The following is a 25,593-nucleotide window of genomic DNA, read 5'->3' as shown; positions in this document are numbered from 1 at the left end:
ATAATCATCATCCTCCTCCTCCTCCTCCTAATCCTCCTCCCTTTTCTCCTCAAACAAGATTTCTAGACAAGTCCGATCTATGAAAGTCTCGTCGAAACAGGTTCACCCCTGTTCCTCCAAAATCATCAAGGACCACATTGACACCTAGGCTCCTGCTCTAGCTGACTTCTGCAACCATTCCTTCGCCACTGGAGTCTTCCCCCTCCCCCTGAAGCACTTCCTTGTGCACCCTCTTCTTAAGAAACCCTCTGCCGACCGTTCCTGCCCTGCTAACTACCGTCCAATCTCCATCACTCCTTTCTTGGTCAAACTTCTGGAAAAGCCCAGCTTAATCTTTACTCTGAATCTGTTGGCTGTCTCCATGACCATCAGTCTGGCTTCATAGCTGCCAGAAGCACGGAAACGGCTCTCCTGAACATCCGTGAAGAACTGCTCTCACCTTGATTCTAATCTCCCCTCTGTCCTCATCTTACTCAATCTCTCTTCTGCCTTTGACACAATGAACCACGCAATTCTGCTCAATATACTCTGTGATAACCTGGGTATCACCAATCAGGCCCTGGCCAAGCTGACCTCTCCTCTTTGATCGACTCTCCCAGCTCCAACTTGGGTCCTTCCTTACTTTTGAGAGTACTAAACCAAATTTGCGTGAGATGTGTGTGCATCACAGACCCGAGTCAAAAACTGTTAAAGAAAAACAGTAGCTTTGTGTGGGATGAGAAATGTGTGCAAGCGTTTAATGTCATAAAAGACAATCTGCGGTTCTGTAGAGCTAGGTGGTTTTGCTGTTGGTAGGGAAACAAAACTCACAGAGGACGACGCCAGTGGAGTAGGACTGGGAGCAGTTTTTCCCCAAGTTGTAGAAAAACATGGGAAGGTGATTTGTTATGCTTCAAGAGCCGTTACTGAGGTGGAGAGTAGATGGTCATAGAAAGGGAGCTGTTGGCTTGTGCGTGGGGCATACATTATTTCTGCAAATATATTTGGGGAAAGCAGATATACAGTGTGCAAAGACCACAAACCCTTAGGGGAATTATTGACAGTGAAAGGATTATGCAAAGCTACCACAAGATTAGCAAGACTGGGTGTAGGATTACAGGGGGTACGATTTTGTGCTGAGGTACCTACCCGGTGTAAAGAATAAAGTGCCGATTTTCTTTCTGGTTACCGATTAAAGATAAAGTTGTTGTTAGTGAGTGGACACGTTCTTGGACGGCTCCCACGGATCCAACATTGATCCTTGGATATGAACGTGCTTCACCTTTGCCACATGTGCCTGCTGCACACCTACGGAAGCATGAACATCAGGGGCACGGATGCAGCGCAATGAGGGACCGATCTGCGGCGTGGAATGGATGCTGGAAGATTTGGGGAGCCCGAATGTCGGGGCTGAACAAAATGGCAGATGGTGAACAAAGGGCCATATAAACTGACCGCTGCGTTGCAGGGAGAGGTGGCAGGCAAGGCACAGCAGAGACCGAGCCCGTCGTGTCCTGGCGGGACAGGTGGAGCCCGGCGTGTGTGCCAGCAAAGGAGGACCTTTGCGGATGGGATGAGACCCTGCCAAGTCGGGATGTCGGCGCCAGGGCCCACGGAGCGTGGAGGTGCGGTGTGAGGTTGCAGGCGGCACTGTACACAGCCCACTAAAGGGGCGAAACAGGCAGCTTATGGAAGCCCCTGACACGGCCCGGCCCGGCTGCGCCCTAACACCAATAGCAGCCTAAACTATACTAAGTCCGGGGGCCACAAGTGGTGTGGCTTGCCCGCACTGCTCTGCCACAACAGGACCAATAAACGTTTAAGAACAAAGGGCAAGCAAACCCACGCTCGACGAATACGCCAGATCGCCGAGTGGAGAAGGAACCAGGAGCAAAGACAAAACCCCCACAGGGGGCACATCCACTATGGGCATGAACCAGGAGATCCTTGCTGCGATTGCCGATCTGAAAGTGGCCTGGGAGACCAAACTGGGACTAGCCATGACCCAATTGAAAGCGGCACTAGAGCTCAAAGTCGGGGCGGTGCAGGAGGAGGTGAATATTCTCCGGCAAGATGTCAGGTCACTGGCGGAACGCACGGGGAACCTAGAAAAAAAGAGGTGGCCCCGAACACAGCGGACTGCGCAACCTATAAATCGGAACTTCACGCCCTCGTACAACACGTGGGGAACCTGGAAAGTAGGGCGGAGGCGGCAGAAGGACGCGCCCGAAGGAATAATATCCGTGTCGTTGGATTGCCGGAAGGAGCTGAGGGACCCAACCCCACGGAGTACATTGAATCTATGCTGCTGCAGGAGATAACCGGTGGAGTGTTGAGTGTTAACCCAGGGGTTTGATGTGGAAAGGGCGCAAAGGGCCCAGATGAGGAGGCTGCCGCCGGGGACCCCCCCCCCCCTAAGCCGGTGATCGCTAAGATCCTGAACTATCGGGATTGCGAAAACATTCTTGAACACTTTCGGAAGGGCGGAACAATACAAAGGGGGCCGGCAAACATAACCGCATACCCGGATTACACCTTGCAGGTGCAGCGCAGACGCATGAACTTTGGGGCAGTGAAGAGAAGATTGCGTGAAGCAGGCCACAAGTATATGCTGATCTACCCGGCAAAACTGAAGGTGTTCCACAAGAACAGAACCTTGTTTTTCGAAACCCTGGAGGATGCTATGGGGTGGCTGGACATTCAGAGCTGCCCCCAAGAATCGGGTATCCAGACAGGAGAAGAAGTAGATAAGTAACAGATGTCTGTGGCACCTAGGGTGTCACAGCCTAAGACAATGGGACTTGAATATAGTATAAGACATAGCCTATGGGCGGGTGTTGCTAGGGCCATACAAGTATGCATGATCCGTTGGCATCGAGAAACTTTGATAATAGCGCAGGAGCCTTACAGAGCCTGCCCTCATATCCCCACTACGAGAAGTTTGGTTAGGTCACCGCTAGTCCGGTGACACCCTGCCGGGTTCCTGGCCTCGGCATTCCGAGGCAGGACCAAACGCGGGGAAGCCCGAGATCCAGGGATGGAGCTGGGCACTTGTTGGGGAGGGAAGGGGTTGTGTGTAGTGGTTTAAAGTTGGGAAAGGGGGGGTAGGGGGAGTTTGTTGAAGTGGGAAGGGAACAAGCCAAATTGTGTGTTATATCAGGCGGGAGGGGAAACTGGGAGGGGAGGCGGGATACTTCATAAATGGCGTCGGGTAGCCTTAGAGTGGTCACCTGGAATGTGAGGGGCCTCAATAGCTACCTGAAGCGTAACAAAGTAATGATGTACCCAAGAAGGATGAGGATTGACATAGCACTATTACAGGAAACCCACCTTACTAGGGAGAAACTGGAGGTGGTCAAGAGAAAGTGGAAAGGGAGCATTACGGGAGCCACATACTCAGCTTACACAAGGGGAGTTATCATATAGGTGGCACTGCATGTACCATTTCAACTGATTCAATCCAGAAGGACCCGGAAGGCAGAATGATAGTGCGGGGGATGCTGGAAAACCGAGAAGTGAGCATTATAAACTTATACGCCCCTAACCAAGATACATCGGTCTATTTTAGGACTCTATACGGCAAAATTAGCCCCCTACTGGGTGGCACGATCCTGTGGGGAGGGGACTTTAACTGTACACTGAATCCTAAGATGGACAACTAGACAAACCCACCCCGGCCGCAAAGGCGTTACAGGCCCTGATGAGAGATTTTGGACTCGAAGACGTCTGGAGGCAGCTGCACCCAGTGGACAGGCAGTACTCACACTACATGACCTGCACACAATGCTGGATTATGTGTTTGCTGCTGCTGAGTTAGTAGGAGAAATGACGGGCGCGGAATATAAGGCCAGAGTGCTTTCGGACCACTCCCCCTTGGTCCTGGAGTGGCGACACCAACCCCCTAGAGCGCAAATCCCGACGTGGAAGCTCAGAGCTGAGGCCCTGCAGGACTCAGGAGGACCTGAGGGAGGTGATCACTGAGTACTTCGATATTAACACGGGAAGCGTCCTATCTGTGGGAACCGTATGGGAGGCATTCAAAGTTGTAGTGCGGGGCGTAGCCATATCAAAATCCAGTGGGCTCCAGGGGGGTATAGAACGGGAGTTGCAAGAAACTGAGAGGGAGTTGGAAGACATAATACGTAAGGGGGGCACCTCTCGAAAGGATGGGGTAAGGATGAGACTGCTACATCAAGCCAGCAGTGAGCATTGGGATATATTATGCAAGTTGAATTATAAGAAATAAGTCGAAAGGCAGCATGCGTGGGGGGGGAGACAAGCCGGGCAGATTGCTGGCCTGGTTATATAAAAATGAAACATCACAACCAGTGATCAGGGAAATTAGGGGGGGGGCGGAGGCCAGATCTGGGATACCCAAGAGGGAGTAAACGAAGAGTTCCTTAGATACTATAAACGTCTTTATGAGGACACAGGGGAAGAAAGGGACCAAGAGATCCAGGACACACTAGAAGACATAGGCTTGCCCACTTTAGACGATCTGGAACGGGCAGACCTGGACGCTCCAGTCACCTCAGAAGAACTAGAGACCGTGATCCAGCACCTGCCCACATGCAAAGCTCTGGGGTCGGACGGGCTCCCCAGCAAATTCTACAAAACATACAAACAAGAGCTGCTCCCCCCGCTGCTGGCCATGCTTAATGAGGCGTTTGAGCGCGGTAGGCTGCCGGAGTCCCTACGGGAGGCGGTGATCATCCCGCTGTTAAAACCAGGTAAGCCAAGCACAGACTGTGGGTCATATAGACCCCTATCAATGCTTAATCAGGACAGCAAAATCCTCACGGCAGTGCTGGCAAACAGGCTTAAGCGAGTCATCGGCAGACTGATACACCCCGTCCAAACAGGCTACGTCCCTGGTAGGAATATAACTGACAACCATAGGAGACTTCACCACATTATTGACCAAACAGAGGGACCCTGGGCGAATTGGCAATCGTCTCGCTGGATGCGGTTAAGGCCTTCGACTCAGTGAGATGGCCTTGGTTGCTAGCGACAGAGAATATGGAATGGGGCCGGGGCATCTAAGGTGGGTTAAAATGTTACATAGTTCCCCAATCGCAAGGGTCAAAACAGGCGCTACTATCTCAGATAAATGGCAACTCAGCTGGGGTACTAGACAGGGCTGCCCTTGGTCGCCTATGCTATATATCCTTGTGTTGGAGCCACTGGCAGTATGTCTCAGACAACAATATGGGGAGATAGGCATCCATACTGCGGGAAGCTCGCATCTTATATTATTGTATGCCGATGATATACTTTTATATCTGCGCTTCCCAGAGGAGAACCAACAATATGTCCTGGAGATGATGGAACGATACGCTACCCTCTTGGGCATAGCAGTGAACCCCAAGAAATCCAGCATGTTCCCCCTGGGGAGATATAAATGTGCCCTACCGAGGAGCCTACCGGTACTGCCAATACCCTGGCGAACCGAGACATTCCGATACCTGGGCATTGACATTTACCACACGATAGGAGAAGAACACAAACACAACAAGGAAAAGGCAGTTGAAGGCATTAAAAACAGCATGGGATTTTGGTCCAGACTACCCCTAGCCATGATGGGGAGGGGCTCTGATCAAGATGGTAGTCCTGCCCAGACTGTTAGACTTTTTTGTAAACATCCCGTATGTGATCCCCAAGAGCTTCTTTGCCAGGCTCCACGGGTTTATATGGCATAACTCCAGGAATAGGGTGGCCCTCTGGAAATTACAAAACTCGTGTGACAGGGGTGGTATTAGCCTGCCGAATTTTGAGTTGTATTACTTGGCGGGACAGCTGCTATATGTGGCCAGGTGGTTGTCTGAAGAAACGGCTGAAGCTAGGCTTTTATGCAAGGATCCTGCTCCCTACTTCCTTAAAGAGACAGTGTGGTTACCTAAAGCGAAGGTACTAGGAATGGCGAGGCTGCTGGTGCTTGGCTGGGAAGTGTGGCATAGAGCATGGCAGACTGTGGGATACCCAGCCCCGTTCTCTATTAGGGATGTAACGGTATTACGGTATACTGTTAAAGATACCGTGAACCACTTAATTGAACAATAATAACCGTCACATTGTTTATACCGTTCATACCGTTAAGTGTGCTTTTCAATCTGATTTGGAAAGGCTGCAGTAAGCAAGTGCTGCGCAGTCTTGGTCTTGCACTGTTGGATGTGCCGTCTGCCAAGTAGTTTCAGTTGGAGCAGTTTTTAAATGCCATTCCATAAACCACACGTGCCTGACACAAAATCAATATGTTAGCAATAGGAAGAATAAATACAGTGCCAAGAAGGAAAAGGGTTTACTTTGGGTTGGCGGCTTTGAGGTTTATATATTTATTATGGATAAAGTTTTCTAAACATATGACAATGGGGTATTTCCCTGGTTCCATCGTTGAATTTAAATATAATAAGTCATACTGCGAAATTTACTCATCTCTGTGGGTATTCCCTGCTGCCATACCAAGGTGTAACATGTCCGTGATTACTGAACACCTTTTGGCCCGCAAGTAAACTAAAGGCTGTAACATAAAGAGAGAGTGCGTGTTCGTGTGTATGCGCACAAGCGTATACTACCATCAGACTCAATTGATCTGTGGTATGCAGGTTATCAAAATGGCAACATGTTCATCTTCACCAGTAGCCAGTGGGGGGGCTAAAAGCCTAAATGACCACTTAACAAAAGCCATTCAGTTTGCTTTGCCAGTCGCAGCAGGGCTATTCCCGCCCCTCCTCCTCTCCACACGTGTGTTTGAGTTTGGTGGAAGCAAGGGTTGGCATTTCAGTGGAAAGTATGTTGAAAAGCCCAATTCTGGCCCTGGGTGCCTGGTTTTGTTTGTGATGATAAATCTGACAATGTATGACCTTTTAGAAAATATTTGTTAAGATTAGCTAACTCCACCTGCTATACCGCGATAACCATGATATACCGTCATTTGGCAAGAAGGTTATTGTACCGTCATAAAACTAATACCATGACACCCCTATTCTCTATGCAGGTGCCGCTAGTGGCGCTATGCGGAGAGGACTCCCTAATGATAAAAGGGGTCCATTGATACTGGGAACCGATGGGCCTGGCTACCCTTGGAGACATATGGCAGGAGGGAGAGGCATTGGACTTTCAGAGGCTAATGGAGGACACCGGAATGCACAAGGGCCAACACATTACCTATTCCAGAATCAAACGATTGCGAGAAAGGTGGCCTGCGGTAGTGCTTGCGGAACAACCTGATGCTACCATCGAGACGATGTATGATATCTCGGAGGGTGGGCATGAAATACCCTGCATATATGAGCTACTGGGGACCAGGGTGGGGAAGGAGTTGCTCCAACTGAGGCGAGATTGGGAAGAAGAGGTGGGAGAACCCATGTCGGATGGGCAATGGGATAGAGCCCAAAGGTATCATAAGGTGTCCCAAAATGCGAGGCTCCAGCAGATTAAATTATATGTCACTCAGAGCATATTTGACCCCCAGTAAAATTGCCAGGTTTGGTGGCCTGGCAATACAGAAATGCCCTAGGTGCGGGGAGGAGTAGGCTGGGATGCTACATTTGTTTTGGGTTTGCCCGGAGGTGGGAAGGTTTTGGACAGAACTGAAGATACGCTTGGCAGGAAGAGAGATTAGGCTGGGCAGGAAGAGAGATCAGGCTGGAGGTGGAGTCAGCTTGGGCATGCATGCTTGGGGGCTTTCCCAGACCACACAACCTGAGGCACATTAGTAAAATGAAGGACCTGGCCTACATCCTGGCCAAAAGGAGGATTGCAAAGTGCTGGAAAGCAGCCTATAGGTCTAGAATAGAGATGTGGTGGACGGACCTCATGAAGTGGGCAGAGGCAGAAAGGGCTGCCTGGTACGAAGCGGTCAGCAGGGCCGGGGGGGGGGGGGGGCTGGCGGGAGGTGGGACCCCTAATAGCATGGAGACAATTGGTGGCCTCGATGGCGGGTTCCTCCCAGGCCGACCATAGTGATGATGACACAGAAGAGATAATGGCAGCAGACACGCCTGAAGATGAACAGGCTGATGACATGGACACAGGGGCTCAAGTTAAAGGGGGGGGGAGACAGAAGAGTGTTTTGTAATGTAACATTGTGAAACAAACACGGAAGTCCTAATTGTTTGTAATGTTTGGAGTGTTATAAAATAGAAATCTTTTTTTAAAAAAATAAAAATAAAAGATAAAGTTGTTGATAAAGAGCACTTGAAAGAGGAAGTAGTAGCAGTGGTCGGTGAAGTGATTAACAAAGACGAGTGGTTGGAGGAGTTTAAGACCAAGTACTTAGTAAAGTGCAGGAATTTACAAGTAAAGCATGGCCAGCTAAAGGTGCGCTGGAAGAGAAGGTTAAGCGATATTGGGAGGATAGAGAGGAGTATTTCATGGAGTGTGGTGTACTAGTGAGGTGACAAGTTGGTGCCGCCGGAGAAGTTGAGGATGGACTTGATGGAGAAGGCCCATCAAGGCCATCCTCATCCTGGCTCTACGAAAAAGCCTAACTTGAGAGCAAAATATTGATGGCTAGGCATGGACCTAATGGTGGAGAGATTTGTGTGAAATTGTTGGCCTTGCCAGAACACGGACAAGAGTTGCAAGATTCAGAATGCTGAGTGGAGTGAAATGCCTAAACCAGATGAAGCATGGGAACAGTTGGGCATTGACATTGTAGAACCGTACAATAGATTGGGGGGATAGAAAGAAGAGATTTTCGATAGTGATGGTAGACCCCTGTTCTGGATGGGTTGAGGCTAAGTGGGTCGGAGGTGTTAGCATAAGTGAGGAGATAATGTTTCAGATGCAGGTTTTTAGAAGATAGGGTTACCCCAAGAGGATTGCGAGTGCCAATGTGGTGCAGTTCAGGAGTGTGGAAACAAAGAGGTATGCGCGCAAAGTTGATATTGAATGAATGTTTTCAGCGCTTTACCACACACAAACATATGTTAAGGTGGAGAGGTAAAACGGTCATGATGGAGGTGGTTGAGCAAGCAGTGAGAAACAATGGGGATGCAAGGTCGGCGATTGAGGAGAAGTTGTGGTGTGCGAGGACATCATTGTGTAAGGATTCAGAGAAGCCGCCATTTGTGTTCATGAGAGGCAGGCAGTCTATGCTCAATTCTGCAAGGGTCAACCTGAAAAAGTGGGTACATAAAGAACGCAGAGTTCAAAGTAACTTGGGCATGATGAATTTTAGCAAGAGGATGTTCAAGTCAGGCGACCATGTAGGATAAAGAAGGCTGTGCCTCCTGGTAAAAGCAGTTCTAAGTTTTCAGATCCAGTGAAAATAAGTAGAATGGTGGAAGAGTGGATTTGGGCGTTCGCAAGGTTAAGAACTTTTATGTGTGCATGGAGGAAGATGTTGATGTAACAGGGATGGTGGGGAGTAATAACAGTGAAGGTGGTGATGGCAAGATACAAGAGGAAAGCATGGCGAGGGGAGGTAATGGGGGGGTCCTCCATGCTCTTCGCGTCCTGGGCCAGCAACTAAGTCCTGGCGGTTTGGAATTGCCGGTGGGCGGGCGGCTCCGGCAGTTTTTTCCAGTATGGGAAAGGTGGTGGTCCGACTTCTGGGTTCTGGACACAGTGCAAACGGGTTATCAAGTGCATTTCCTGTCTCCTCTTGTCCAGCATTGCATGGTTCGGACGGTGGTTCCCAAGTCTCGGTTCAAGAGGTTGGCCATGGACGCCGCTCTCTCCGAATTAGTGTTAAAGGCTGCAATCATGGCCATTCCTCTCCCTGTTCAGGGTCACGGTTTCTACTCGAAGGTGTTCCTGGTCCCCAAACCTTTGGGGAAGTATCGTCTAATTCTGGACCTCAAAGCCCTAAACTTCTTCGTCCAGAAAGAGACTTTACAGAACATTCTTCCAATGTTATTCAAGGGGGAAATTGGATGACATCTCTGGATCTCCAGGATGCCGATTACCACGTGGCTCTCCGTCCCTGGCATATGAAGTTCTTCCGTTTTGCGGTGGGATCCCAACATTTTCAGTTCAGAGAGCTCCCGTTCGGACTGCGATCAGCCCCCATAGTGTTCACCAAGCTGGTGGCTCCCCTGGTGGTGCATTTACATCTGCGGAGCATTCAGATTTTCCCTACCTCGACAATTGGTTGATCAAAGCGTCCTGCCGGCAGACTGTCATGACTCATCTCCGATTGGTCTGCCAGGCATTGCAGGACTGGGGTTTCCTGGTGAAGTGGCAGAAGTCTCAACTGGAGGCTTCTCAGGATCTAGTTTTCATTGGTGCACAGGTTTGCACCAGGATGGGGAGGGTGTTCCTGTCCCTGGAGGCCATCCCTTGCTGGCTGTTCTGGGCAGAGTTTTCAGAAGGCAGTATGTCCCGGCTTGCCTGTTGCTGAAGTTGCAGGGGCACATGGCTTCTTGTGCGTTTCTAGTTCCCTGGGCCCATCTTCATTTACGCCCCCTGGTGTCTTACCTTCTCTCCCACTGGCTCACGAAGTATCAAGCATTCGAGACTTTGTTTCCGGTGTCCCCAGTGCTGCGGGTCTCCCTGCAGTGGTGGTTGGGGGGTTCCAAATCTACGGGCTGGGTGTCCCTGATCATTCCTCCTGTGACCACACTTACTACCGACGCCAGCGGAAGGGGTTGGGGGGCTATGTTGGGGGTCCTCTCTGCTCAGGGGTGTGGGATCCGGAGGAGAGCCATCGAACATCCAATTGGCGAGAGTTGTGTGCCATTCTCCGGGCACTGGTGCACTTCAGGAGGTTGGTGGTAGGCAGGGCAGTTTTGGTCCAGACGGACAATACGACAGCTTTGGCATACGTCAACCATCAAGGAGGTTCCAGCTGCTTCTCGAATGCCCTGGCAGCTCAGATAGGCGCATGAGAAAAAAATAAAATAAATTTTTTTTTTTTTTTAAAAATCACATCTGGTGTCCCTGGTGGCCTCACATATCAGGGGGGTGGACAATGTTCGAGAGGATCTTCTCAGCCGCCGGCTTCCCCCCTCTGTGGAACTGGTCCCGTCGCCCCAGGTCTTTGCAGAGATCTGTGTCAGGTTTGGGACCCCTGTTCTGGACCGGTTTGCATCTCCAGCCTCAGCGAAAGTTCCCCTCTTCTGCTCTCGTTTTCAGGCCAAGGGAGTTCGGGGGGTGGGGTGGTGGACGCCCGCTCTGTGCAGTGGTCTCAGTGTCTCCTCTATGCGTTTCCACCTATTTCCCTTCTGCACCAGGTGTTTCAGCGCATCAGAGTATCCAGGGTGACTGTATTATTCTTGCCTCCGTTCTGGCCCCGCCGGAGTGGATTCCCCTCTCTGTTGGAGCTTCGGTCCCAGGAACCTTGGCTGGTTCCGAAGTGGCCTTGTCCCCTTCTAGGGGATCTGCGGTTGGGGGTCCGCCAGATGCAATGGGCAGTGTGGCTATTGTGTGGGCTACGCTGATATCTCAGGGGTTCTCTGGTCCTGTGGTAGAGTCCATAATGAATGCACTTAGGCCCTCCACTCTGAAGGCTTACGGCAGGCATTGGAGCTGTTTCCAGGACTGTTGTGGGATCGCTCCCCTACGTTCTGACCTCCCTGCTATCCTTCAATTCCTCCGGGATGGGTTTGACAAGGGCCTGGCGGTTTCCATGCTTCGCTCTCAGTGGGCCGGGACTCTATTGGGCACCTGGATAGGGAGGTGTTGGCGGGGAAGTTGCTCAGGGGGTGGTGTTCTTCCCGTCCTTGTATTTATAAGGGGCATCCACCCGATGTTGCCTGCTTTTTCGCTCGCATTTAGCATTTAAAAAGGAGGCAGTAATGCGTGGGACCCCACCCTTTTGTGAAGCTAGATGAACATAGATTGGGATCAAGCCCAGTAAATGGTATGTATAAGCCAATGCCAATTTTGAGAGGGAAAGGGTCTGTTAATTGTGTCTCAATTTAACTGTTGTGGGGAAAGTGATCGATTGTGATAGTGTCAACAAGTGGTTTAAAGAAAGTGATGTTTTTTGATACTAGGATCAAGATGAACTCATTACATATATATATTTTTTGACTGATAAAGGAAAAAGATAGTTTGAGGGAGGTGATGTTTTTGATATAATGGTACAGATTGGAGCCTATTACTGAGATTACCAGAGCAAGTGAATGAAGTAAAAGAGATCGGACTCATAGATACTTGTACTAAGTTGAGCCCATTGTGTTTTTTGTAGGCGATTTTTGAATTTTGGAGCCTAGAATTCACAATTATAAGACTACGGGAATTTCCAATACTCATTTGACTCAATAGACTCATCCGTACAGGTGGGTGAGCATTTCCAATCATTTATGAATATAGTTTATGGCATTGCAGTTCTACATACTGAAGTATAATAATTCAAGGTGTTCTCTATATAGGATTGGAACTCTGAATTTTCAACATAAGATCAAGTGTGATCATTTGAGATCTCAAATTTAAGAGATATAGGGAGTGTACATGGGGTAAGCACTGATTATAGTACCACTGTTTAACAAAGCACTAATAAGATTTAAGACACTTATACCTTTATTTTGGCAGCTCACATTTTGGTCATGTTGGAATGGCTTCACAAGGTGTTTGAGTACAAGTTTCTTATTTTGGAGTTACTAACCATGCATGAAGTTTATATATTGCAGTCCAATTGTTTTTATGCTGACTTAGTTTCATTTAATTTGATAATGAATACATTAGTGGATCTAATTGTGGAATACCGATAATAACTGTCTATTTTTGTTGATCAAACGGAGATATTTTGATTGAGACACTAATTTGTGGTCCTAAATTTATGTTTTTTTATTTAAACACCGCTTGAAATTCTTGATTATGCCGTGAATTTTCCATCATCCTGACCTGAAATGTGACACAATATGATATGGTTTTTGAAAAATGTATATATTGAATGAATGTGTAATTTTGTACAGCCTTGAGAACGACCGGTGGTCGAAACACGTGTCGGCTGTGTTTTTCTCTAGAAGAATAAAAAACATTCATATTGAAGGAAAACTTGGAGTGTCTTTATGAATAATGATGTTGGACTTGTAAAAATGTAAAACTTAGATCAAGTGTATGGTGTGAGCGCAAGATATCCTCCTGAACTACAATCTTTTCTGTTTACATGCTACAAGCCCTGTGGGAAGATTATTACTTGCTGCCGACCTTTCTTTTAGGTTTTAAGAGTGGTAAATAGCGCACACAATCTGTAATATCGTGGATGATAAGAAGACATCTGAATACAGGTAAAGCCAGGAGACCAGTATATATATAAATAGTAAGTTTATTACTTAGTTACAGGGCTAGTTAGTTAGAAAGGCAGGGAGATACATAGATGACATCCTTTCAGTAAGGTACTCCCATCCTGTTTCCCCAACTGAAGCTCTTGGAACTCTTAGGTCCCATAACATTCTATGTGACATAGCTGTATTCTGCTAGCAGCACTGTATGCACACAGTGCAGATAGATAACTACAATACTACACATCTCCCTCTCTTCAATTGAACATACAAACAAGATATCACAACCCAGGCATTCAGAGACAATCAAAATTACGCACTCCTGCACATCTGTAAAACCTATACAACATTCTCAACCAAGGAAGCGTATCCACATTCACGTAACTAACAATCAAACCAACAAGTACACCAATCACCACCATCCATCTCAGAAACACCTGTCATTTGCGCCATCCAGTGTTATTTCACATACACACCCTGCCATAGAAACACTGAAAAGTAGGAAAGGACAGAAAAGAAAACTCACAAAACAAAGATCACATTAACACAACGCACCTGGGAAAGAACAGCGCGTGAAGAAAATGAACACTGACAGAGCCCGGTCAGATCTGAATCCAGGAGCAAATAGATCTTTCAAATGTATATTTTCAAAAAGTTGCATGCGTATACGCAACATTCATGTCCATTTAAACACCTTCCAAATTCCAACCGGACACAAATTATGTATTCCATGGCAACAGAACGATGCTGTGCCACTATTATTGCACTTTTACATGGCACTAGAACGATGTTGTGCCACTGTGCCATTTCAATATCATGTATTCCAGACGATGCTGTGCCACTAATGTTGCACTTTTACATGGCATCAGAACGATGCTGTGCCACTGTGCCTTTATAATATCATGTATTCCATGGTACAGAACGATGCTGTGCCACTATTATTGCACTTTTACATGGCACCAGAACGATGCTGTGCCACTGTGCCTTTACAATATCATGTATTCCATGGTACAGAACGATGCTGTGCCACTAATGTTGCACTATTACATGGTATAAGAACGATGCTGTGCCACTGTGCCTTTATAATATCATGTATTCCATGGTACAGAACGATGCTGTGCCACTATTATTGCACTTTTACATGGCACCAGAACAATGCTGTGCCACTACACTATCATGAATTCCATGGTACAGAACGATGCTGTGCCACTAATGTTGCACTTTTACATGGCATCAGAACGATGCTGTGCCACTGTGCTATTAATTTAATGCATTACATTTTTTCATGGCACCAGAACAATGCTGTGCCACTGTGCATTTAAATTTATACATGATTACCTTTAGGATTACTCACAATAATATCGGTATATGTTATAACAATATATATATAATCCAGAATTTGAAACCCTGAAATTCCCATCATAAAATTCATCCGGACATCACACAGGTACTTTCACCCTGTCATCAATTCATCTGGGCATCACACATGTACTTTCACCTGAATATGTTTCATTTCATAAATTCATGTCATAGGGCATTTCACAACATTGTGCTCTAATTCATAGCTAATAAACTGTGCCCAAACCATAATAATATTACACGTCGTATATCAGTACACCTCCTGATGAACATACAGTGTGATATTACATTGCATTCAAATCATATATACGCATTAAACCATGCACACTATCATATCTTAACATTCCATTATGACACCTCGCATTTCATTATCTCTCCTATGAACATACAGTGTCATAATACATTGCATTATATTGCATTATGTCATTAATAAATATATATATATATTAGCCCATACTCTAGACATCATGGCTTAATAAATCAAAACGGGTTTCACTATTCCAAACATTTCATTTCACAACTTGATCAAACCTACCAGCAGCTTAAGCTTCTTAAGAGCTGCTTCCCTGCAAATCCTCAAAAATTGTTATCAACACCTTCGTATGTTTATATTAAAATCCCATATTTGAGAAATACACAATCAGTTAGCAAATTGCCAAACACATTTCATCTGACAAATCGTGCCAACATAAAATTGTCCGTAGTAATATGTAGCAGCATAAATAGGTCTGCATTAATAAAAGTACATCCTACAGAACTCATTAGTGCAACGCACATTTCATTAAACCAGCACATATATATTTCCATCTATAAATCTGCAAACACAAACCTAATGTGCAACCAAATATTTCTTGACATATAATATTCCTGGGAAAAAACTTCCACTTCATACATCACACACACATGCGTCTATTTCACCATAAGAATGCATCCACAAAAGAAAATATGCGCAGATTAATAGGCCAAGTACTTCATACATCCATCATACAATGAGTAATCACTGCACCAGCTAATATTCATATATATATATATATATATATATATATACACACACACACACACATTTAACCACACTTACTCTTAAACGTACCGAGAGCTAAACACGGGTGCGCTACTACCCTGTCCAGCCACCATTTCATAAACTGACACCAACCAGCATCCATTGCATGCTAAAATCCACATCCGGGCTCCACTACATAACTCCTAATATATGCCCTTTACACAATATAATATCATGACATTTCACTTCATGACACCTCATTTCATTTAACTAAAACAAAATATCATAAATACATTTAATTACATTTTCTACACTAAAGAACTCATTTCATACTATCATAATAACTCATTTCAAATATCATTTCCCATCAGTGGTACATATAATTCCATAAAATCATCAATGGCAGTTTCCTAAAAATCCATATGTACCTATAAGTCCATGGTGATGCCAAACATCACCATCCTGGAAATCCTCAGAAAATGTTAACCTTGCACAGTTTTAAACTCCCATACTACATTTTGCATTTCAATAACATTGCATTCTAAAATTGTTGCACACACTAATCTCAATCTCACTCCAATATTTCTGCACCTTCCCAGCTAGGCACAGCACTCAACAAATCAGCGCAGAAAACGTCTCCTAATGGCAGTGCTTCAACTTCAGCTTGCATTGACACTAAACAGTAGTAATTTAATAAACAGTTGCTTATAAACATGAATGCACAATGCTTCACCAGTAAACAATATTTCCTTAGCCCAACGACATTTCAATTGCTTTATATCAAACATTCAAACAGAACCAGACCCAGCACTTAAGTCACTAATTTGCAAGCTCATTTAAACACAATTGCGCAGTGAAAGTCCATAAATTGCTCGTTGACTCTGCCGGCAGCCCAAAAATACAGTACCTCATATTCACTCGTCGGTAGCATCCACCGCAACTACGTGATGAATGAACTTTTATTTTCCTTTTTTTTTTTTTTTTTTTTTTTCCACGCCACATCCGGACAAATCGCTGTTCTCATTGCAGAAAACACACAACAGTACCCGAAATCCAATCGTCAGGCACGTAAGCGAACATTCCTTAGCCAGGATGATAGATGAACGTTTTGAACAGTATTCCATTTCCTCAGATGGGCGCTTTAATCCATAAGATTCATATTGCTGCCGGTAGGAACCAACTTCAAACTTCCCATCCATGAAATGCATTCTCTAACGTTGATTTCATCCATTCGCCGCTGATGCAGTTATTTAATATAAGACCACAATGCTTCCTCATACTACAGACCTCCAGCTTCACGTTTCTTAAGCTTAAACAACGGTGGCCATACACGGTGCTTCCTGTAAACGTCATCACGCCAGGTCACGTAGCTAAGGCCTCTCCTCTATTGTTTTCATTTTTTTTTTTTCATAGTGATGCCGCGAACAACGCCGCGCTTGGAACACTTTCGCAGTAACGTTCCTGGCTCTGCCAACTAGCCCTGAGATTCGACCACGTCATCATTTTACTTGAATCCACGACGCTGTGCGGATACCGGCACAAATACATCAGTACAGATAGGACAACGCTGCACACAGCAAACAGGCAACGAACGGCCAAAATGTACAATCCATGGGCAGCGCGCGCATAAAGGAAATTAACCAGCTGCACAAAAACGCTGCATTGCCTTGACCTGATATATATATATATATATATATATATATATATATATATATTGATCCAGTTCGGTCACAGTAATTTGAAAGGCTTATTACTGGCTAGCGCACCGCACTTTAAACAGCGACCATTCACAGTACCTTATTGACCGGATATCAGCATTTCCTCGGTAGACACTGCGTGCTGGCTGCTTAGCTAACATATTTGCAGGATTTATACCTTGAAGCAGATGATTTATGAAGTCATCTCACATGGAAGCTGGCGCTGAGCTGTATCACTGCTGGGCTCATCAAAGACCTCTCCCATTAGCATTTCCATAATGTCAGGATACAACATGATCTCTTCAGTGGGTCCTTTTATCTTGGGATCAACAGGCAAATATATATCCATCAACTGGAACCAGCAAACACCCGTCAATCCCATCCTCGTCGCCATTTGTAATATCGTGGATGATAAGAAGACATCTGAATACAGGTAAAGCCAGGAGACCAGTATATATATATAAATAGTAAGTTTATTACTTAGTTACAGGGCTAGTTAGTTAGAAAGGCAGGGAGATACATAGATGACATCCTTTCAGTAAGGTACTCCCATCCTGTGTCCCCAACTGAAGCTCTTGGAACTCTTAGGTCCCATAACATTCTATGTGACATAGCTGTATTCTGCTAGCAGCACTGTATGCACACAGTGCAGATAGATAACTACAATACTACACAATCCAATAGCGATCCCACACAAAGAAACCGCTACACTATAGGTTGAATGTCTCTCACTCAGGGTTTGGTTCCTTTGGGGTTGGAGTTTAGTCTGTGGGGATGTGAATTTGGAGTTATTAAAAAAGGTGTGTGTTTTTCTGCACTGTTTTTGGCTCTGTGTCTCATTGGGACCTTTTCCCCGTTGCTGCTTTGGTATACCTCATGAGGTAAGTACTGGGACTAAGAAGAGTGGACGTGGAGTTAATGCTCTGATTACTTACTGGTAATCAGAATTACTAATAGTCCTACTCTTCCTCATCACAGTACTGACGACCCTCCTCACCCTCCCTGCGGGGAAGGTGCCATGCTACGGCTTGGTAATATGAAACTGAGTGACGTGGGTGTGGGGGAGGAGTTACAGGAATTCAAAGAAATAAAAAAAGGTCCTGTGTCAGAGGTAGGGGCATCATGAGGCAAGTAATGTGACGAGGAAGAGTAGGACTAGGAGTAATGAAGATTACCAGTAAGTAATCAGAGCATTGCCTACAAACACAAGCAAATGTTCCCTACAGGTTAATTCAAAAACCATATAATTCTATAAAGGAAAACAGTTTACCTAACTATTTAATGGAACTCTGCTGGTCCACTTACAGACTTGATTAAATTAATTTATATACCACATTCATTGAATAAATAAAATGTATTAGAATCACAAATGAAACTAGAAAAAAAAGAATAAAATGAAAAAAAACAATCTGTGATGACAACATAATTCAAATATGCAGTCATTTTAAAATGGATACACAAGAATAGCTTACTTTTTAGCTCCTAATTGTACACCCCCTTATGGAACCAAACCGCTTATTCTTGTCCTAATCTAAGAGATAAGGGGGGGGGCATAAATAGAGCTACTAGCCATATCCTATCTGTACTGCCTACGACAGACTGAAACAGGATAAACCTATGTGTGCTAAACTGAAAGCCCAACAAATATACTTCGACACTAGTAATGAGTTTGTGCTGAATCCCAATAACCAAAATGAGTTTCAAATAGGCCAATGTGACAAAAGGAAAAAACATCTTTAACCATGTTGCACATTCCAGAAGAACCCTTGTACAGGGTAGGCAGAGATGTTGCAGGTCATATAGCATTGATTTTTATTTTATAACCAACAAAACGGAAGGTGCACAGACACGGTCACATCATTTTGCAGTGTTTTTAGGATTGGTGGGTATACTGAGGTGTTCTGGAAGCCTAAAGGATGGGTGCAGCCTTCCTTTTGTATATCTAAACAGTGCCTGCCCGTGGTCACAAATTACACAAAACATTTTACAATTATTTTTTCTATGTAGCATCAATAACTTTCCATACTCCGGTGAAGGCTTCGATTTTATGAGACTGCTATATAAGCAGTCTTCTGAGTTAAAGGTTAATTGCAACTGAAAATGGGCCAATGGTTAATTTGTACATGTTCCTTGAACTGAAGTCCTGCTAAAAACAAGCAATGACAAAGCCAACATTTGTAGCTTCTGTATAGGCATCGGAGGGGCATTTGTCAGACACTGGTATTCATGTGCCAAGGCACACTCACTGCTTCCAGTTGTTGCCATCTTATGCCCGATTGAACCTGGAAAATGCCTACGCAAAAGCCAAAGCTATTGGTTTGGTAAATGCGCGATGGCTTGCACAACGACATACACACGTACACCTAGTGCCTGCCCCTCCACTATCAAAGTTCTAAACCGTACTGCACTGGACACACATTCTGCAAAGAACCTGAACAGACTGGGATGCGGGTCACAAAACGAGCGCTCTGCGCCAGAGAAGCGATTTCATCGCCTGTTCAGCTCACAAGCAGCGAAGATATGCTGGTGCAAGCACAAAGCCACGTTCGGTATTTTTCCTTCATAAAAAATGTAAAAAAACGCTGCAAATGTTTCACATTTGAAAATTAAAGGCACGCCCCGCCTTCAAAGCCATGTGAGCCGTAATCAACAGCGCAAACATACTCCACCTCCATAAGAGCTCTTGTCTGTGTGAACCAATCAATGCACCATGCCCGTTCAAAAAAATCAAACACCTCGTATCATGCTCTGCTGGTCTATTAACTATCTCCACTCAACAATTACCATGCACTCATTGCACTACATTGTAATCAGAGGGAAGATAGACACAGACGTTACCTTTATCGAGGAGACACTAGAATACCAGAAGCGATTCGAAAGCACGGTGAAGTACAGCCTGGACCAAACACTGAACCGTGAAAGGAGAAGACAAGAGAGTGCCAGGCCAGCCAGTCTGAAAACAATCCCATAGTACATAGTCCTATGGACATCGAAGACGGACGAACACCTAATACCGCACAGAACCGCGGTAGCCATCATGGAGTTGCCATGGAAATTCAATTGTTCAGTAAACCTGTTTCACATGACTACATAAAGTCGCCTAAAAAGAAAGAAGTCTGAATTGTCTGCGTTCTCATATTATTATATATAGTTGGTTATCAAATGTGCAATGTATTATTTGCACATTTTGATTTTTCGGAAAATATGGGCTCATCCACCACAACATGTTACTCCAAACTGGTCCTTAAAGAGTGCTCGAGCTGCAGCGTACTTAGAGGTGCATTGCGCTTTTAATTGTAATGCGAAATGAGGCTGTTGAACAAGTCTTATTGTTTTCATACATTCGCGTTCTTTAATGTCATCATCAAAAAGCGACAGTCTCCGTTCTTACGTTTCCATATGACCACGAGATGCATTTTTTTAGGGCGGACATCTTGGAAAACTGTAACTGTACCCCCAATGCATTTCTATGGGGAAATGTATGGGTCCCGATTTCCCTGTGGAAATCTCCCTGCCAGGTGCATCTGAATGTTCGCATGTATGTGTAATCTCTCTCTCTCTCTCTCTCTCTCTCTGTCTCTCTCTCTCTCTCTCTCTCTCTCTCTCTCTCTCCATAGCTCTCAACTCACACGCTTTTGGCGGGTGTCACCGCCTTCTAAACAGCTGACTCACCCGCCAAGCCTCCTGCATGCCCATTCATTTCAATGGGCCTCGACACAAATGGTTGAGAGCTATGTCTGTCTCTCTCTCTCCCTCTCCCTCTCCCTCTCCCTCTCCCTCTCCCTCTCCCTCTCCCTCTCCCTCTCTCCCTCTCTCCCTCCAGGAGTTCGGACCTATGTCACAGACCTGCATTTTAAGATCAAACATCCTTAGATTCTATGTCAAGACAGGAGACTCGGATTATGCTTTCTTCCTTTACTGAAATCTCGAGCAGCATAACAAAATTATTCACCAAAGTAACACATAAAAGATAAACACACAATCAAAACTACATTTCTCACAAATAACTCCATGGGTGTAGTTTGTCTCTTTAGGTCCATGAACTTCCAAGTCACATGTCCTCATTAACCAATCCCATCCAACACAGTCCTTTAGCCTTGCATGTCCTACCTGCTCGGGCAGCCAGGTAAGTGCCTTTTCACTCTACATATAATGAGTGTTGGTATAGTGTGAATGTCTTGTTATTATAGTAGTGCTAATTAGTGTACAGCAATTTGTTTCAATTTCAAATAGTGTGATTGTCTTGTTATTATAGTATTGCTAATTAGTGTACAGCAATTTGTCTCAACACGCATGCGCGCAGCGTGAAGCAGAGTTTGGCGGAGCATATCCGCATTGTTAAGCATTTAGGGGTGCGACTGCGACGGGGCTTCGTAGCTCCGCCGGCACAACCCTGTTGGAGAGACAGAGGAGGCACTGGGCCTTATCACGAGTTGGGCGGTAACGCCGCTGCTATTAGCGCTGGCGCTATCTGCCCTACCGCCAAACCCACCGGTGCTATTAGTGCCGGATCACTGGTTTGGCAGATTTGGAAATCCCCATTCCCCATTGAGCCCATTCGGGAATGCCCCATTCCCCATTGGGCTCAATGGGGAAATTTCGCGCTTATACCGCCGGCGGATTTCCCGCCGGCGGTATGAGCGCAAATTTTTGGCGGATTTCCCCCCAGCTCAGAGCTGGGGAGAAATCCGCCAAAGCCCTGATTTGCCAGACCCTTAAATCCGGCGGTAACAGCGCTACCGCCAGATTTAAGGGTTACCGCCAAACTCATGATGAGGCCCACTGTGTAGAGCTACGACACAGAAGCGCGACGGGACCGGAGGGGTTGCAGCGCTCTGTGATCGTGGTAGTTAGTGTTGAAGGTCGTGTTGAATGGTTGGGCATTAGGAAAGCGTTAGACTTGCAGCAACGCGGCATCGCCGTTACGGCTGTTGGAGTGAAGCTGACAGATAAGCAACAGAGCGTTGCTCTATACTGCCATCTGGTGGCTATTGGAAATTGTGACCAGAAGACAGCTTGTGTAAAGAACCTGCTAGGAGCAGGTACAGGAGCAGCAGCCTGAAAACTGTGAGTGCTGAACCCCTCATAACAGGCGCAGACCCAAGAAAACCTGATAATTAAAAACCCAGACCCACTAAGCTGCATCAATAGACGGGAGTAGGCCCAGGACTTCTGCACATAACCCACCTAGTAATAGGATGCATAGCTCCAGTGAAGCCGAGGAACCCCACACCAGCAGAGAGTGGTCTGCGGCCAATAAGGCCAGAGCAGTGCAATGCATGCTGGGGACAGGTATGGGGGCGGGAGCTTGATGGAGGATCTCATTTCATTCTCACAGGGGATGGAAGCTCTGAGAGGTGTTGCCCGAGGGGCATAGGGGAAGAAAAAAGACCCAAAAGGTCTGCAGCAACCTAACCCCCCGGACTTGCCACGCAGGATCAAGGGTGGCAGAAAGAGAGTGAGGTCTTGGGAGAGGAGGGGTACCGTATATACGGAAGACAAGTCCTTTTCAGAGGACACAGAGATGGAGGAGGAATGGGATGATTCTGTCATCCGCCGCCACGGCAGTAGCCGAGATTGGCGGATACTTCCGCGTTGGAGTTGGCGACGCAGAGGTATGGTGCTTTAGTCCCTTCTCTGTGTTCTTGCATGCGGCTCCATTGACGTAGCGCAGCGCTGCTGGGAGTATTTAATCCTCCTCCCCCCGGCTAGACGTTGCGTTACAACCCCTCTTGGATGTTTCCTGTTCCGGGTTTCCTCGCTCCTGACCTCTGCCTTCCCTCTTCGGATCTGTCAGAGGTTCCTTGTGCTCCTGTGTTCGTATCTCATATGAAGCCCACCTTTTTTTCCTTATTTTCCCCGACCGCTGCCCTGAGCCGTTCGCTTCTGTTTCCGCTCTCTTGGCGGTTTCGTTCCTTCGGACACCACTTCTCTCTTTTCTCTCTCTCTCTCATTTTCCTCCTCATATTTTTCCCTCTGTATCCTCCGGGACCATGCGCCCCACTTTCCTTCTGCCTCCTCCTGGTCAGCCCGCCTTGGATTCAACACCCGCCTATGTATTGCCTCGTCTCCACTTGCAAGGCTGTTCGACTTCCTACAAAGACTGCGGCTCCTTCGCATCCGCTCTTTTGAATATTCTACTTGGCTACCTGCCTTTTTGATTGCATCTCCAACATAGCCCTCCAGCCAGCGGTCCGTCTTGTCATCCAGATTGGAAAAGAGTCAACACTCCGCCAAGGGTTTTTCCCGATTTGGGTTTTTCCCTTATTCTGGCTTGATTCCGGAAGGGGAGTCACGGGACAGCTGTTTACCAGCGGTCCGTGTGGCTTCTCTCCGTGACAAGCATGTCCATCTGAAGAAGGGGAGAGACCACCTTGCCCGGCGGCGCCTACAAGATACCGACAACTCCAGCAGCTCAGGTGAGGAGAGTGTGTTAGTAGGGGAGGAAGGGACCATGGTGCAAACTCCATCACAGACTCGTCTGAAGATAGCTCACAAGGAGCAGACACAGCCTCTTCAAGCCCTCCTGAAAGGCGTAAGGCTGCAAAGAAAAGGAAAAGAAAGGGTGACGAGGAGATGGGGGAAGTGTTCGACCCCGACTCGCTTATTCACCCCAGGTCAGCAGAATGGGAGCCACCAGCCAAGATTGGCAATCACATAAAGAAGATGATAAGGTGCGCCCTATTCAAGGAAGCCAGAAGCAAGGTAAGGGCGGAATGTCCCAGGCCCAGATAACATGGCTGAGACGCCTGAGATTGACGGAAAAATCATGTCCTTTATGGTGCGTTATGGCAGGAACATCAGGAAAGGAATTGATAGGTCCTGGAGATTCTGCCAGGACAAGCTGCTGGATGTTCTGGGGCCAGTGACCAAGATCTGACAGATGGCGCGGGAGGTCAAACAGCCTGAACAGAGGGTGGACCCAGAAATATTGGCAGGATTGGCTCAGAGGGCTATATGCCTGCTTGGCAATGCCAACAACGCAGTTACAACAGAGCAAAGGTAGTCCACCCTGGTAAAGATTGACCCAAAGATGGGGGAGTTGGCCACAGCGGAGTCGACCTCCAACAACAAGGAAGTTATTTGGAGACACCTTTATTAAGGAGATGGCGAAATTCGCCAGCACCTATGCAGCTATAGACAAGGCGCAGGCCTCGCTCAGGCAGGTGTTCGGCAGCAAGGTTTTTGCCAGGACTGACAGAGGTAGTGGCCGCTCTGCCAGCCGTTTCTCATCCTTCAAGCCCTACACCAGCAATAGAGGAGAGTGGAAAAACCAACAGGAACGCCGACCAAACCCCTTCTTTCAAGCAAGAGAAAGGGGCAGGGGTTGAGGCTAGAGATGAAACAACAGAGGGCAACAAGCTGACACAGGTGATCAAAAAGGCAGAGACACACGCGCACGAGCGAGCAGATGAGACCCCACTAGTAGGGGGGAGAACAGCTCAGTACTTAGAGAAATGGGCAGAAATGTCAGGAGATACATGGGTCGGACAAACGGTCTGAGGCTTCAAGTTAGATTTCTGGCGGTAGCCGTTCCAGAAAGTAGAACCGGAACCCATAAGGTTATTGTAACGCTCACCTGGTATCCACGGGGACGTCACTCAGCCTGTTCGGACCTCTTACGACCTCAAATCCTTCCCTGGAATCTACTCGACTGGAGACTGGGCCTGAAACACAGGATTGGTAGAGTTTAACTCCCTATTGTCTCTGTGTGCTTGAACACCTTCTTCCCTGGGGTCCAACCCTTCCCTTTGATCCACAACTCACCTTGTTTTCTTGGAAAGTGTGCTCTCCGTCCTGCTTTCAGCGCAGGGGCGCGTTGATTGATGCAAGCTCGTTGCTGCCTAGTTACTCCACTGGCAAGAGTCCGACAGGTAAGTATAATGTGTCTTTTGAACAGTTCTCTAACTTCGTTCCCTTCCTTCCTTAGATGATGTCCGGCGTCCGGGGATGGCCATGTGTTGCTGAGATGAGTAGCGTTGAAGGTGAGTGAGAGCGCGATGCGCGATGCGACCCTTTCGTATCTGTATTGAACTGAGTTATTTTTCTGTGTCTTTTAGGTGCCGCGACGTTTTCAGCATGGATGCCGGTTATGAAGAAGAAATGCGGTGAGTTAGCGCTGTATGCAGCGCCTCTAGATGTTTCCACGCTAACCTGGAGTGTCTTTTCCCTCTTGCAGATGGATGAGAAGTTCCGGAGATAGAGTTCCCCCAGAGGGGCTGGGATTCAGGTAAGCGTTTGAAGCTCGTACAGTCTTTAAAAATAAGCGAAGATTTGCTGAATGCTTACTAATGCCTTTTTTCTGTTCTTTTCCCTTTTCCTTAGGAAGCGGTGTGCCGGAATGGGAATGACACTGCCGAAGATGTCCGCAGAACAGAAGGAGCGA

General features: G+C 46.7%; 1 protein-coding gene across 2 annotated transcripts in view; it reads right to left on the bottom strand.

Annotated features, from left to right (window-relative positions):
- The window catches only part of LOC138527836 (purine nucleoside phosphorylase LACC1-like), a 144,553-nt gene extending 124,316 nt beyond the window's left edge, over nt 1–20,237 (bottom strand). The window contains exon 1 of one of the 2 annotated variants that reach the window (XM_069639138.1): nt 20,046–20,237. The gene's annotated coding sequence lies outside the window, so the exon portion shown is untranslated. Of the gene's footprint in view, nt 1–19,638; nt 19,789–20,045 lie in introns of those variants that run through there. The other variant, XM_069639139.1, reaches the window with a different exon arrangement.
- Nucleotides 20,238–25,593: the final 5,356 nt, after the last annotated feature.

This window comes from Ambystoma mexicanum, chromosome 7q (assembly GCF_040938575.1).
Source record: "Ambystoma mexicanum isolate Mex_15411 chromosome 7q, UKY_AmexF1_1, whole genome shotgun sequence".
Classification (NCBI taxonomy): domain Eukaryota; kingdom Metazoa; phylum Chordata; class Amphibia; order Caudata; family Ambystomatidae; genus Ambystoma; species Ambystoma mexicanum.
Note: the sequence above shows the minus strand (reverse complement) of the source record. Positions and strands in the feature narration are given on the sequence as shown.